General features: G+C 46.3%; 1 protein-coding gene across 1 annotated transcript in view; it reads right to left on the reverse strand.

The window, feature by feature from the left end:
- The window catches only part of LOC132152907 (ly6/PLAUR domain-containing protein 6-like), a 28,095-nt gene extending 12,650 nt beyond the window's left edge, over positions 1-15,445 (reverse strand). Inside the window, exon 1 of the mRNA XM_059561887.1 lies at positions 15,306-15,445. The gene's annotated coding sequence lies outside the window, so the exon portion shown is untranslated. The remainder of the gene's footprint in view (positions 1-15,305) is intronic.
- Between the last annotated feature and the right edge of the window lie 214 nt (positions 15,446-15,659).

Raw genomic sequence — 15,659 nt, forward strand, 5'->3', positions numbered from 1 at the left:
GGGGTAAGTTTGATTCCCTTGAACTTTGGGCCAGCAAAACTATAACTGGATTAGAGGGCAAACGGGGGCTAATTAAGAATGTTCATGAAAGGATTTGCTCCTCTTTTGTCTTTGGGGCTCAGATGACAAAGCCTCACATTCTCCCAAAAAGACTGTTACACTTCGTGCTCACGGACCGAGTGTGACGGAGTTTAATCAGATGGAGGAAAGTATGCTCTGCTCTGAACTATGAGGCTTTTGTGCATGCTTACATGTAAACATCTACGGATCAGACAAGACTGGAATATTAGAAGATCACCTGACACTGGAGGAGCTTGTGATTCAGTCAACATACCATGTCAAAGAACATACATTTTATCATAAATTGCTCAAACATAGCACCACTATGTCTGTACAAGATCTAAATGATGGGAATAAGATGGAAGAAAGGTGGCTGTGGTTGCATAAAAAAAAAGGTATTGTCATCTTTTTGTCACGATCGGTGTTACGGAAAACACAGAAAACACAGAAAACACATTGGAGAACCAATTGCGAGTACGTCTTTAATAAGGGGGTAATCCAAAGAGAATACACAGTCCAGGCATGAGTCGTAACCAAAAACATCATTCCAAACATAAACCAAACGAAGACAAGGCAAGGGCAAGAACTGACGGACATGAATTAATATACAACATTAAACAAGGACTCCGTGACTAAGACTCAGACAGACCAGGTATAAATACACAAAAGGATTATGGGGAAACAGGAGACAGGTGGGGAAACAATCAATTAACTAAACAAGGAGGAAGGTGACCAAATAAGGAGACAGGAAGTGATAATATGATAAACACCGTGGGAACTGAGGACACCTAGTGGGAACCCAGGGAACACAACCCAGACACTGTGACAGTACCCCCCTTCTACGGAGTGGCTCCCAGACGCTCCAAGACAGACACAAAACAGAGACCAGGAGGGAGGCGGACAGGTGGAGGCTCAGGGGGAGGGACGGAGGGCCAGAAAAGAAAAACATGGGGAACAGGCACCAGAATGTAAACACAACACAGAAAGACCAGGAGGGAGGAGGACCGGAGGAGGTTCAGGGGGAGGGACGGAGGGCCAGACTAACAGAAAGGAACAGGGACAGACATTAACGCAAAAACAAAAGGAAAAAATAACATGAAGCCCCCCAGGGCGGAGCAGACGACCACCACACCCTTGTGGTCAAGGCCAGAGTCCTCCAGGGCGGAGCGGAAGACCACCACAACCGTGTAGTCAGGGCAAGCGCCCCCCAGGGCGGAGCAGAAGACCACCATGTCCGTGTGGTCAGAGCAGAAGCCACCCAGGGCGGAGCAGAGGACCCCCACATCCTTGTGGTCGACGCCAGAGTCCCCCAGGGCGGAGCGGAAGACCACCACAACCGTGTAGTCAGGGCAAGCGCCCCCCAGGGCGGAGCAGAAGACCACCATGTCCGTGTGGTCAGAGCAGAAGCCCCCCAGGGCGGAGCAGAGGACCACCACGTCCTCGTGGTCGACGCCAGAGTCCCCCAGGGCGGAGCGGGAGTGGCCTCGGGCAATGCATCGGGAACGGGCACCGCCTCGGCCTCTGGAACAGCATCGGCCACCGCCTCGGCATCGGGCACCGCATCGGGCACCGCCTCGGCCTCCGGAACGGCATCGGGCACCGCCTCGGCCTCCGGAACGGCATCGGGCACCACCTCGGCCTCCGGAACGGCATCGGGCACCGCCTCGGCATCGGGCCCCGCCTCGGCCTCCGGAACGGCATCGGGCACCGCCTCGGCCTCCGGAACAGCATCGGCCTCCGGAACGGCATCGGGCACCGCCTCGGCCTCCGGAACAGCATCAGCCTCCGGAACGGCATCGGGCACCGCCTCGGCCTACACGGCATCGGGCCGGAGGCATCGGGCATCGGGCTCCGCCTCGGCCTCCGGAACAGCATCGGGCACCGCCTCGGCCTCCGGAATGGCATCGGGCACCGCCTCGGCCTACACGGCATCGGGCCGGAGGCATCGGGCATCGGGCTCCGCCTCGGCCTCCGGAACAGCAGGCCTCCGGAACGGCATCGGGCACCGCCTCGGCCTCCGGAACGGCATCGGGCACCGCCTCGGCATCGGGCCCCGCTTCGGCATCGGGCACCGCCTCGGCCTCCGGAACAGCATCGGGCACCGCCTCGGCCTCCGGAACGGCATCGGGCACCGCCTCGGCCTCCGGAACGGCATCGGGCACCGCCTCGGCCTCCGGAACGGCATCGGGCACCGCCTCGGCCTCCGGAACGGCATCGGCCTCCGCCTCGGCCTCCGGAACGGCATCGGCCTCCGCCTCGGCCTCCGGAACAGCATCGGCCTCCGGAACGGCATCGGGCACCGCCTCGGCCTCCGGAACGGCATCGGCCTCCGGAACGGCATCGGGCACCGCCTCGGCCTCCGGAACGGCATCGGCCTCCGGAACGGCATCGGGCACCGCCTCGGCCTCCGGAACGGCATCGGGCACCGCCTCGGCATCGGGCCCCGCTTCGGCATCGGGCACCGCCTCGGCCTCCGGAACGGCATCGGGCACCGCCTCGGCCTCCGGAACGGCATCGGGCACCGCCTCGGCCTCCGGAACGGCATCGGGCACCGCCTCGGCCTCCGGAACGGCATCGGGCACCGCCTCGGCCTCCGGAACGGCATCGGCCTCCGCCTCGGCCTCCGGAACGGCATCGGCCTCCGCCTCGGCCTCCGGAACGGCATCGGCCTCCGCCTCGGCCTCCGGAACAGCATCGGCCTCCGGAACGGCATCGGGCACCGCCTCGGCCTCCGGAACGGCATCGGCCTCCGGAACGGCATCGGGCACCGCCTCGGCCTCCGGAACGGCATCGGCCTCCGGAACGGCATCGGGCACCGCCTCGGCCTCCGGAACGGCATCGGGCACCGCCTCGGCCTCCGGAACGGCATCGGGCACCGCCTCGGCCTCCGGAACAGCATCGGGCACCGCGTCGGCCTCCGGAACAGCATGGCGAGTCGGTGACACCTTGTCTGGAGACTCAGGCGTTGAGTCGGCCATGTTGTGCTGTGGCTCCAAGCTGGCGGCCATCTTGTACTGTGGCTCCAAGCTGGCGGCCATCTTGTACTGTGGCGCTGGGCTGGCGGCCATCTTGTGCTGTGGCTCTGGGCTGGCAGCCATCTTGTGCTGTGGCTCTGGGCTGGCAGCCATCTTGTGCTGTGGCTCTGGACTGGCAGCCATCTTGTGCTGTGGCTCTGGGCTGGCAGCCATCTTGTGCTGTGGCTCTGGGCTGGCAGCCATCTTGTGCTGTGGCTCTGGGCTGGCAGCCATCTTGTGCTGTGGCGCTGGGCTGGCAGCCATCTTGTGCTGTGGCGCTGGGCTGGCAGCCATCTTGTGCTGTGGCGCTGGGCTGGCAGCCATCTTGTGCTGTGGCGCTGGGCTGGCGGCCATCTTGTGCTGAGGCGCTGGCTCAGCAGCCCTGACGTTGACCGTCTTGGGAATCTCTAGAATCTTGGACAGCGTAGCGAAATAATCCAAGAATGAGTCAGCGCAAGTGCAAATACAATAATGTCATGGCGTGTGTGTGTGTGTGTGTGTGTGTGTGTGTGTGTGTCTGTGTGTGGGGTGGGGCTGAAGAAGGGATAAAATATCCTTGTGGCAGGTGTAGAAAACCAAGTGGATGGGGTAAGTTTGATTCCCTTGAACTTTGGGCCAGCAAAACTATAACTGGATTAGAGGGCAAACGGGGGCTAATTAAGAATGTTCATGAAAGGATTTGCTCCTCTTTTGTCTTTGGGGCTCAGATGACAAAGCCTCACATTCTCCCAAAAAGACTGTTACACTTCGTGCTCACGGACCGAGTGTGACGGAGTTTAATCAGATGGAGGAAAGTATGCTCTGCTCTGAACTATGAGGCTTTTGTGCATGCTTACATGTAAACATCTACGGATCAGACAAGACTGGAATATTAGAAGATCACCTGACACTGGAGGAGCTTGTGATTCAGTCAACATACCATGTCAAAGAACATACATTTTATCATAAATTGCTCAAACATAGCACCACTATGTCTGTACAAGATCTAAATGATGGGAATAAGATGGAAGAAAGGTGGCTGTGGTTGCATAAAAAAAAAGGTATTGTCATCTTTTTGTCACGATCGGTGTTACGGAAAACACAGAAAACACAGAAAACACATTGGAGAACCAATTGCGAGTACGTCTTTAATAAGGGGGTAATCCAAAGAGAATACACAGTCCAGGCATGAGTCGTAACCAAAAACATCATTCCAAACATAAACCAAACGAAGACAAGGCAAGGGCAAGAACTGACGGACATGAATTAATATACAACATTAAACAAGGACTCCGTGACTAAGACTCAGACAGACCAGGTATAAATACACAAAAGGATTATGGGGAAACAGGAGACAGGTGGGGAAACAATCAATTAACTAAACAAGGAGGAAGGTGACCAAATAAGGAGACAGGAAGTGATAATATGATAAACACCGTGGGAACTGAGGACACCTAGTGGGAACCCAGGGAACACAACCCAGACACTGTGACAGTACCCCCCTTCTACGGAGTGGCTCCCAGACGCTCCAAGACAGACACAAAACAGAGACCAGGAGGGAGGCGGACAGGTGGAGGCTCAGGGGGAGGGACGGAGGGCCAGAAAAGAAAAACATGGGGAACAGGCACCAGAATGTAAACACAACACAGAAAGACCAGGAGGGAGGAGGACCGGAGGAGGTTCAGGGGGAGGGACGGAGGGCCAGACTAACAGAAAGGAACAGGGACAGACATTAACGCAAAAACAAAAGGAAAAAATAACATGAAGCCCCCCAGGGCGGAGCAGACGACCACCACACCCTTGTGGTCAAGGCCAGAGTCCTCCAGGGCGGAGCGGAAGACCACCACAACCGTGTAGTCAGGGCAAGCGCCCCCCAGGGCGGAGCAGAAGACCACCATGTCCGTGTGGTCAGAGCAGAAGCCACCCAGGGCGGAGCAGAGGACCCCCACATCCTTGTGGTCGACGCCAGAGTCCCCCAGGGCGGAGCGGAAGACCACCACAACCGTGTAGTCAGGGCAAGCGCCCCCCAGGGCGGAGCAGAAGACCACCATGTCCGTGTGGTCAGAGCAGAAGCCCCCCAGGGCGGAGCAGAGGACCACCACGTCCTCGTGGTCGACGCCAGAGTCCCCCAGGGCGGAGCGGGAGTGGCCTCGGGCAATGCATCGGGAACGGGCACCGCCTCGGCCTCTGGAACAGCATCGGCCACCGCCTCGGCATCGGGCACCGCATCGGGCACCGCCTCGGCCTCCGGAACGGCATCGGGCACCGCCTCGGCCTCCGGAACGGCATCGGGCACCACCTCGGCCTCCGGAACGGCATCGGGCACCGCCTCGGCATCGGGCCCCGCCTCGGCCTCCGGAACGGCATCGGGCACCGCCTCGGCCTCCGGAACAGCATCGGCCTCCGGAACGGCATCGGGCACCGCCTCGGCCTCCGGAACAGCATCAGCCTCCGGAACGGCATCGGGCACCGCCTCGGCCTACACGGCATCGGGCCGGAGGCATCGGGCATCGGGCTCCGCCTCGGCCTCCGGAACAGCATCGGGCACCGCCTCGGCCTCCGGAATGGCATCGGGCACCGCCTCGGCCTACACGGCATCGGGCCGGAGGCATCGGGCATCGGGCTCCGCCTCGGCCTCCGGAACAGCAGGCCTCCGGAACGGCATCGGGCACCGCCTCGGCCTCCGGAACGGCATCGGGCACCGCCTCGGCATCGGGCCCCGCTTCGGCATCGGGCACCGCCTCGGCCTCCGGAACGGCATCGGGCACCGCCTCGGCCTCCGGAACGGCATCGGGCACCGCCTCGGCCTCCGGAACGGCATCGGGCACCGCCTCGGCCTCCGGAACGGCATCGGGCACCGCCTCGGCCTCCGGAACGGCATCGGGCACCGCCTCGGCCTCCGGAACGGCATCGGCCTCCGCCTCGGCCTCCGGAACAGCATCGGCCTCCGGAACGGCATCGGGCACCGCCTCGGCCTCCGGAACGGCATCGGCCTCCGCCTCGGCCTCCGGAACGGCATCGGCCTCCGCCTCGGCCTCCGGAACGGCATCGGCCTCCGGAACGGCATCGGGCACCGCCTCGGCCTCCGGAACGGCATCGGCCTCCGGAACGGCATCGGGCACCGCCTCGGCCTCCGGAACGGCATCGGCCTCCGGAACGGCATCGGGCACCGCCTCGGCCTCCGGAACGGCATCGGGCACCGCCTCGGCCTCCGGAACGGCATCGGGCACCGCCTCGGCCTCCGGAACGGCATCGGGCACCGCCTCGGCCTCCGGAACAGCATCGGGCACCGCGTCGGCCTCCGGAACAGCATGGCGAGTCGGTGACACCTTGTCTGGAGACTCAGGCGTTGAGTCGGCCATGTTGTGCTGTGGCTCCAAGCTGGCGGCCATCTTGTACTGTGGCGCTGGGCTGGCGGCCATCTTGTGCTGTGGCTCTGGGCTGGCAGCCATCTTGTGCTGTGGCTCTGGGCTGGCAGCCATCTTGTGCTGTGGCTCTGGGCTGGCAGCCATCTTGTGCTGTGGCTCTGGACTGGCAGCCATCTTGTGCTGTGGCTCTGGGCTGGCAGCCATCTTGTGCTGTGGCTCTGGGCTGGCAGCCATCTTGTGCTGTGGCGCTGGGCTGGCAGCCATCTTGTGCTGTGGCGCTGGGCTGGCAGCCATCTTGTGCTGTGGCGCTGGGCTGGCAGCCATCTTGTGCTGTGGCGCTGGGCTGGCAGCCATCTTGTGCTGTGGCGCTGGGCTGGCAGCCATCTTGTGCTGTGGCGCTGGGCTGGCGGCCATCTTGTGCTGAGGCGCTGGCTCAGCAGCCCTGACGTTGACCGTCTTGGGAATCTCTAGAATCTTGGACAGCGTAGCGAAATAATCCAAGAATGAGTCAGCGGCCTTCTTGGGCGTTGGCGCTGAGCTGGCGGCCATCTTGCACCGTGGCGCTGGACTCGCGGCAATCATGGGCAGTGGCGCCACCGTGGCGGACGTGCGCTTCCTCTCCTCTCTCCGTCCGCCATGGTGAGACGGTGGCTCTGATCCATCCCACACGAGACCCGGGTCGAAGGGAGGCCATGGTTGAGAGTGATGCTGGGTCTCCTCTCGACCACTCCCTCCTCGGCGACCTCCCCTGGTCCCCCGGAAAACCACCAGGCGAGTTCCCTCAAAACCGTCTCTCTCCCGCTCTATGGCTGGGGATGAGACATAGGCAGACATACCGCTGGTTCTTACTGTGACGGAGTCCTTCTGTCACGATCGGTGTTACGGAAAACACAGGAGAGAGAACCAATTGCGAGTACGTCTTTAATAAGGGGGTAATCCAAAGAGAATACACAGTCCAGGCATGAGTCGTAACCAAAAACATCCATCCAAACATAAACCAAACGAAGACAAGGCAAGGGCAAGAACTGACGGACATGAATTAATATACAACATTAAACAAGGACTCCGTGACTAAGACTCAGACAGACCAGGTATAAATACACAAAAGGATTATGGGGAAACAGGAGACAGGTGGGGAAACAATCAATTAACTAAACAAGGAGGAAGGTGACCAAATAAGGAGACAGGAAGTGATAATATGATAAACACCGTGGGAACTGAGGACACCTAGTGGGAACCCAGGGAACACAACCCAGACACTGTGACACTTTTCAATCAAAAAAGTATATGTCTATGTTTTTGCAAAAGAGCCAAATTTTAGAAAGCATCCAACCATGAAGAAAAAAACTTACCAACTTAATTTAATTGTGTAAACATGAAAGGTTTGAGATGGCAATTAAAAACATGTCAGTGAAAAACCTCAATTAGGCATGGGGCAGAGAAGCTAAAGTCTGCAGTGAAAGTGGGAGGACAAAGACTGTATTTAAATGGAGTGGCAATAAGGACATTTGCATCATTCTTAGTCTGAGATATATGCTATATATATATTCCTAAAACAGATTATAAAAATCAATGTATACTTTTTTTAAATTGTAATATATATATATATATATATATATATATATATATATATATATATATATATATACAGTACAGACCAAAAGTTTGGAAACATTACTATTTTAATGTTTTTGAAAGAAGTTTCTTCTGCTCATCAAGCCCACATTTATTTGATCAAAAATACAGAAAAAAACGTAATATTGTGATATATTATTACAATTTAAAATAATTGTTTTAAGATGTATTATACTTTAAATTATCATTTATCATTATCACATGATCCTTTAGAAATTATTCTAATATGATGATTCATTATCAAAGTTGGAAACAGTTCTCCTGCTTAATATTTTTTCAGAACATGTGATACTTTTTAGGATACTTTGATGGATAAAAAGTAAAAAAAAAAAAAGGAAGCTATATTTTTAAAATATAAATATTTTGTAATAACAATATACACTACTGGTCAGTAATTTGGGGTCAGTAATTTTTTCTTTCTTTTTTTTTAAAATAAAATCAATACTTTTATTCAGCAAGGATGTGTTAAATTGATAAAAAGTGATAGTAAAGAAAATATATTATTAGAATATATATTATTAGAATTTATTTATTTTGAATAAATGCAGTTCTTTTTAATCTTTTATTCATCAAATATATTAGACAGCAGAACTGTTTCCAACACTCATAATAAATCAGAATATTAGAACGATTTCTAAATGATCATGTGATAGACTGGATGTTACATGTGACACTGAAGGCTGGAGTAATGATGCTGAAAATTCAGCTTTGCATCACAGGAATAAATTATTTTTTTTAAAGTATATTCAAATAGAAAACTATTATTTTAAGTTGTAATGATATTTCACAATATTACTGTTTTTTCTGTATTTTTGATCAAATAAATGCAGGCTTGATGAGCAGAAGAAAATTCTTTCAAAAACATTAAAAATAGTAATGTTTCCAAACTTTTGGTCTGTACTGTATTGTGTATATATATATATATATTATTATTATTATTATTTTTATATGTCCAATTTATTAAGAATCAGGTTTAAAGCCTGCAATGTGAATTATCCACAAGAATCCAGCCAAGCATTCTCATGGAGAAAAAAAAAAACCTTCAAAGGAAATGGAAAAGCTCTGGAAGCATGCTGAGACATCTGCTGCTGATGCTGAGGAGGGAGAAACATACTCTAAAAGACAACATCAAGATTGACTGCATACATATGGAGTTCAAAGTGAAACGGCAAAAATAGCAGCCCAGGCACGTGGATGTTATGCCTTTTTTTGAACCACTATGTTTTAACACATACAGACTCTACATTTCTTACAATCACAAACAAGATTATGACACTCATTCAGAAATATACAGGACATACAACTTCCCTGAGTTCACAGGGATGTAGGTTTCTCTGAGGAAAAGGACTGCAATCACTTTGTGAGGAAGCACAATAATTACCCTCTGCTGAATCCTTCTTAATATGTTTAATGCTTTTGTAAGTAAACGTAAATGTATTTTATTTTTTACAGTAGTTGTATTAAATGCAATATCATAATCAAGCTAAACAGAAAACCCTATAAAACCCAAAAATTAATGTTATAAATTGCACAATGATACTACTTCTACTACTAATAATAATGATGTTTTAAAAAGTTTTTTTAAAGGATTGGGGTTGTAAGATTTTTTTATGTTTTGACATTTCTTATAGCATTAAAATATATAGGCCTACTATTTAGTAGTTTGGGGTTATTAAGATTTTTAAAGTGTTTTTTTTTTTTTTTTTTTAACAAGCCTCACCTAGACTGCATTTACTTGATTAAAAATCACAGTGAAATTTAAATACGTTTTTTTCCCTATTTATTCCTGTGATAACAAAACTGAATTTTTTTGCATCATAACTCCAGTCTTCAGTGTTACATGATCCTTCAGAAATCATTCTAATGTGTTGATTTAGAGCTCAAGAAATTAATAATACAAATGTTTACCTTTTTTTTCTCCAGGATTCTTGGATATATATAGAAAGTTCAAAAGAACAGCATTTATTTAAAACAAATACATTTTGTAATAATGTAAAAGTTTTTAATGTCACTTTTGATCAAGTTTAATGGGTCCTCGCTGAATTGTAAATGAATGTATATAACGCTGAATAAAATACTTTTTTTAATATATATAAATATATATTATATATACATTTCAAAATATATCTAATTACAATGATATTGAACTATATACTAACTGGGGTGAATAAACTTTATTGTTCAAATCCTGGTACAAAGTGTATTATTAACAGACTACATATCAATCTTCATACACAGACAAAAGATGGCAGCAGCTTCAATACAGGGTGCAAAAAGCCTCCGTAAAACAAATTGGATACATCTGTTCAGTAAACCATTCAAATGAGGTTCAAGAGCAACTAATTAGCATCAAAATCAGCCAAAAGCTACTTAACACCACACAGTTTTACACAGGCCACTCTGACCAAATTATTCTCCATAGTGACTAACCTAAAGAAATACATATATCATGCTGTTTAGCTAAAAAGACTTGAAAATGAATATAATGGAATAATGGGGTATAACAATAACAGACGCATTAAGAGCGCTGGGTACCTCAGGCAGACTAGCACTGACTCAGTGATAGTGATCTTTGCCTGGTCAATCATGCAGTTAACGCTAAACAAACTTTGCTAAATAATTCAAAAAGAGCATAAGTAATGCACAGCGTTGAGGGATTCTCTTATACGCCCCAATGCACAGCGTTTGTGAGGTACTCAGCCCAGAGAGAAGTGTCATTAACCAAAGCCCATCAGCCTTTGTCAAGTTCCTCGATATAGTGAGGGGAAACAAAGGAGTCAGACGAAGCCATCGTCTTCTGCCTCACTGTCCCCTTTGAGATGGCACTCTGGGTCATGGTGAGTCTGATCAGCTCATGGAGCACTGAACCCCCTCCCCCCTATGCCATGGGATGATTTATAAGACCTCTGATGGTCACGCAATGGTAAAACGGTAATATTGTGGGTATTTTAAGAAAATGTAAAGGGAAAAAGATGCTCCTGACATGCAAAGAGACTGCAAGCAAAGGTTTGCTAAATGTTAACGAAGCATTTCAACTATTAAAAAAGAACCAAAGAGTAAATGAAAAGATAAATCCAGACACAACACATTGCAACATCATTACATGTAGTGACGCAATCCATTAACACGATTCAAGAGATTCAAAACACACCAGAACGGCCACATCTAGCATTCCTTGTGACATTCCTGCATCATACCGTCAGAAAATCACCCTCATACATCAGTAATAAAGTCCTATATAACTCTAAATGCTGCCATACCCTTCTCATTAGAAGGTCTCAAATAACACCTTTCAGTTTCTCTGCTGGCCCATCTGGAGAAACACCTGTCCCGGCTCTAACATGTTATCAGGTGTTTAACTATTTCTTGGAGTCAGAGGACATGTAAATATGTGGGCCTTCCTGTAACAAATTTCTATGAGGGAAAGTATCCCCTCAAACAAGAGTGGAATCTGCAAATCAGTTGTCAGGTGAAGCTAATCTATCAAGTGCTAACGGGATATCAGATTCCTCCATCAGTCTATAAAGCAGAGGTATTAGCAGGGCTCAATTATAAGGATGGCCGCATATGATACATGAAGCATGAAGCATTTTAATTCAAACATAAATGATACATCGGTGATATACATATATATATATACTGTATACATAATTTAGATATATTTTTTTTATCATGAAATACAAATATAAATTATATACTGACCCATGCATAAGGTATGCCACAAAAAATAAATCAAGCTGTGATTAAGCTGATAATAATATTAACATGAATAATAATGCATTTTGGACAACAGTTCTAAAATGACTATATAATCAGTCTTGTTTCTCTTTCTGGTTCAATCACCATAGTGCTGTAAATGTTTCAGTAAAGTCTTGCACATAGAGTTTGCTAATTAGGCTGCACATTTAAGCAATCATAAGCAAATTCTGTCCCTTTTCTGAAGAAAACAAAACATGTCTGAACATCTACAAACTACAACTACGGTCTGTATCTTATATTTACTAAGCTTTAATGCTTTGTATTATGCTAACATCTTATGATGCAAATTTCTTTAGTTTATATTTATAGAAAATAGCATTTAAGCCTGTGTGAGATAGTCGTGAGTTACACCACCCCCACCCAGATAAAGTGAACACAGCCGAACTAATGGACGATAAATCTTATTGCGTGGGCACTGGGATTTAAAAAATGAAGACAAATGCTTTTTTCATGCTGGTGAGGACCCTTTCATTTCTTAAAGATTTTCTTCTTGAATTCATTGTTCTGACCTTGTCCTTTCAACCAAGACTGCAGCCCCACCACAAAAATCAGACTGTCCACAGATGGGCATTAGACACACATCACTCTATAATTCCATTCTTCCTATGCATGTTTGCAGGAGACAATGCTTTCCTTTGCCCCTGACTGGATGAGACGATAGGATTTATGTTATTCAACACTGAAAACTGCTTTACAGCAATGTACTATATGAATTTAAACCATTATTTGTAACACTTTACAATAAGGCTGTATTATGTATTATGCAATAGTTGCAATGAACTAACAATGAAAAACACATTCACATTATAAATTAATCGCGGTTATTGTTATTATCTACATACAGTATATATACATATTTAACATTTAAATTATAAATGATAACATGATTTCAAGCATTATAATCTAACGTTAAGCATAAATGATCAAAAATAATTAATACAATTAATTAAACATAAAACACGTATTATTAATAGTAGCAGTATGAACACAAAATAATATGAATATATATTTCAATTTACACCTATATAAATAAATGCTATAAAAATGATTGTTAATTTTTGTTAATTCACCTAACACATCAACTAATGTTAATATATAGAATAAAACTGTAAAGCATTCCCATGATATTCTTGAGTTTGAAGGTGACTGTACGAGTCAGTCTATGCTTTACTACGGTACTTTCACTTTGCATTGTCTGAAATGGTCTCGGTCGTTGTGGTGTCATCAGGGCTTTCCCAGAAAGAAAAAGGGCTTTCCACCTCAGTTGAAATGTTTTCTCCTGTCTGATATCAGAGGAAGTTTGGTTCATAAATAACTTGACGGATTTCATCTCGCTGCCTGCTAGGTGAGAATATTTCGCAGTGTTCCTTCCCCTTGTGTCCTTGGCTGCCTGTGTTGAGTCTGTATTCACACACACCCTACACAGACTACAGATAAAATGCACTTCAGTCTATCTTTTGCACTGAAAAAAAATCTCACTGTGGAAATGAGCATGGAGTTATTTATCTTCTCCACCACCACGCAGGAGAATTACCACTAAATGAGATTAAGCTTTTAGACACTAGAAAGAGAAAAACAACAGTCAGGGCTACAACTGGCACTTTCATAAAAAGGTCATTGAAATGATAAGATGAGGTTCTTCTCATGGTTGGTCAACATAAGGCATTGACTGTTAACCAAAAAAACATTAAACAAAACATTTTTGCGTTACATACTAAGCAGCCTATGTATTATAGATTTTAATGTAGAACTGTATTGAAAATGCAGATAACAAACAAAAAGCAGCAATGCATATCCACACTGAATTAACCACTCCTTCAAGCACAGCAAACACAAAGCAGCACACAAAGATCCATCAAGGCAAGGAATTGACCCATATCAAATAAAATCTGCCTCGTTCCTAAAAAACAAACACTGCTGTATTCATGCACCTGCTGCATATTTTAATATTAAATATTATAGATCCATTTTTTGTGCATGTATTCACACCAGTGGAAGTAGGAGCACTTAATTGCTGAATAGTTCCATATAATACAGCACAAATGCATGACACTGAGGGCAGGAATGCAATGAATGACAGGTCACCACTAGATTTTGACAGAACATCAAAATACACACATTTAACGAGCGTGGAAGATAACTCGCTAATTTGGCCAGCACTATGTTTAAGGCATGTACAGATTTAAGAATTAAGATGAATTTTGACCCCTTTATAAGTTTAATTGAACTTAATTTAATTTTTTAAAATATCAGTGTTGTGCATTTGTTTGACAGGATGACCAGTTTGTTTTGACCTTTGAAAATGTCTTACTGTTATACTTCTTACTAGTTTAGACTAAATTTAACCTCAAATATTGTTAACGATGCAACAAACTACACTGTAAAATATATTTTTTTTTGTTGAAAATGTAAAATATTCAAGAACTCCAAGGCACTCGAATTGTATAGTGAAAAGTTAAAAAGCCTTTTTTAACTTTTTACTATACAATTCAAGTGCCTTGGAGTTCTAGTTCTTAAATATATACTATCCCATACAACCAAAGAGCACCGAGATTTCATACCCCATGCAGCACTTCTTAATGCATTCAGTGCTTTGTAAAATATTCAAATTAACATTAAAAAAAATCACAATTCCTAATTATACTATATGTCACTAAAATATCTAGCCTAACGTAAATATACAAACCTATTTGAATTATTTAAATCACTGTAAACGTACTGAAATAGGACAAATGGACAATAAAAGTCCAGGCGAAAATTTATAGTTCATCAAATTGCCTCTTCAGCAATAGTAGTCAATGATAATGTTAATACAGAGCAACCAGACAAAGACAAGACACATCCCGCTAACACCAAAATATTGTAATAAACATAAACCTAAACGACAACATAAAACACTAATAGCAAAATGCCCCATTCCCCATAAATAAATTATCGGTGAAATATTATTTTTTACAAATAAAATATACAAAATGCATTGTTAAAATCTAAACATTATATATCACAAAATTATTGTTTTTTTTTTTTTTTTTTACAGTAAAATCACATAGTATTAAAACGTATGATTTTTATCGTGCATTATATTATATAGTTACAAGGTCTGTCATCTCAGATATGTGTTTCTATAGAATTTCTACATTCTTTTTCGTTAAAATTCATACCTAACATTTTAAGAACGTAGCTCTTCATTATACTCAGAAGCGTTTAGCGCGAGCGTGATCTTCAGTCTCACTGATTATAATGCAAGCGTGCTAGTTTTGACGCAACGCTGTCAAACAAGCTGCCGTTGTTATTTACACGTTTACTATCTTTCTGCTGTGGTTTGGATCAGGGAGGTTCAGTAAATGAAATGCATTTTACACCACCGAACCATCTAAAAAGCACTCTTCTAGAGCTGAAAACAGTACATTTGTTCAGATTTTAAAGGGTTTGCTCTGTCATGCATGAATCCAATCGCAGCAGGTTAAATAAAAAGGTTGCGGCCACTTACCGAGAATGATTTAAACGACTTTAGTCAAACTTTTTATCACGGCAGATTTATCCTTGTGTGGCAATAACCGAAGAGAGACATGTAGGGTATATCAATAGTGTCCTTTCAGTTGTCTGTACTCATGACACGTCCGAGCTGAGTCCCTGTGAACTCCAAGGTTCCTAAAAGGCGGATGAGACGCTCGGCTTCGCCTATCAGAGGTCGAGAGGAGGCGCGTCCCGATGGATCCACACACACACACACACACACACACACACACAGTCTGGTGCACTATCCTGGTAGAGACTCCCCTAGGCATAATGTTTTTTATACTGTACAAACTGTATTTTTCTATTGCCCTACACATACTGTAAA

This window comes from Carassius carassius, chromosome 11, assembly GCF_963082965.1.
Source record: "Carassius carassius chromosome 11, fCarCar2.1, whole genome shotgun sequence".
Taxonomy (NCBI): Eukaryota; Metazoa; Chordata; class Actinopteri; order Cypriniformes; family Cyprinidae; genus Carassius; species Carassius carassius.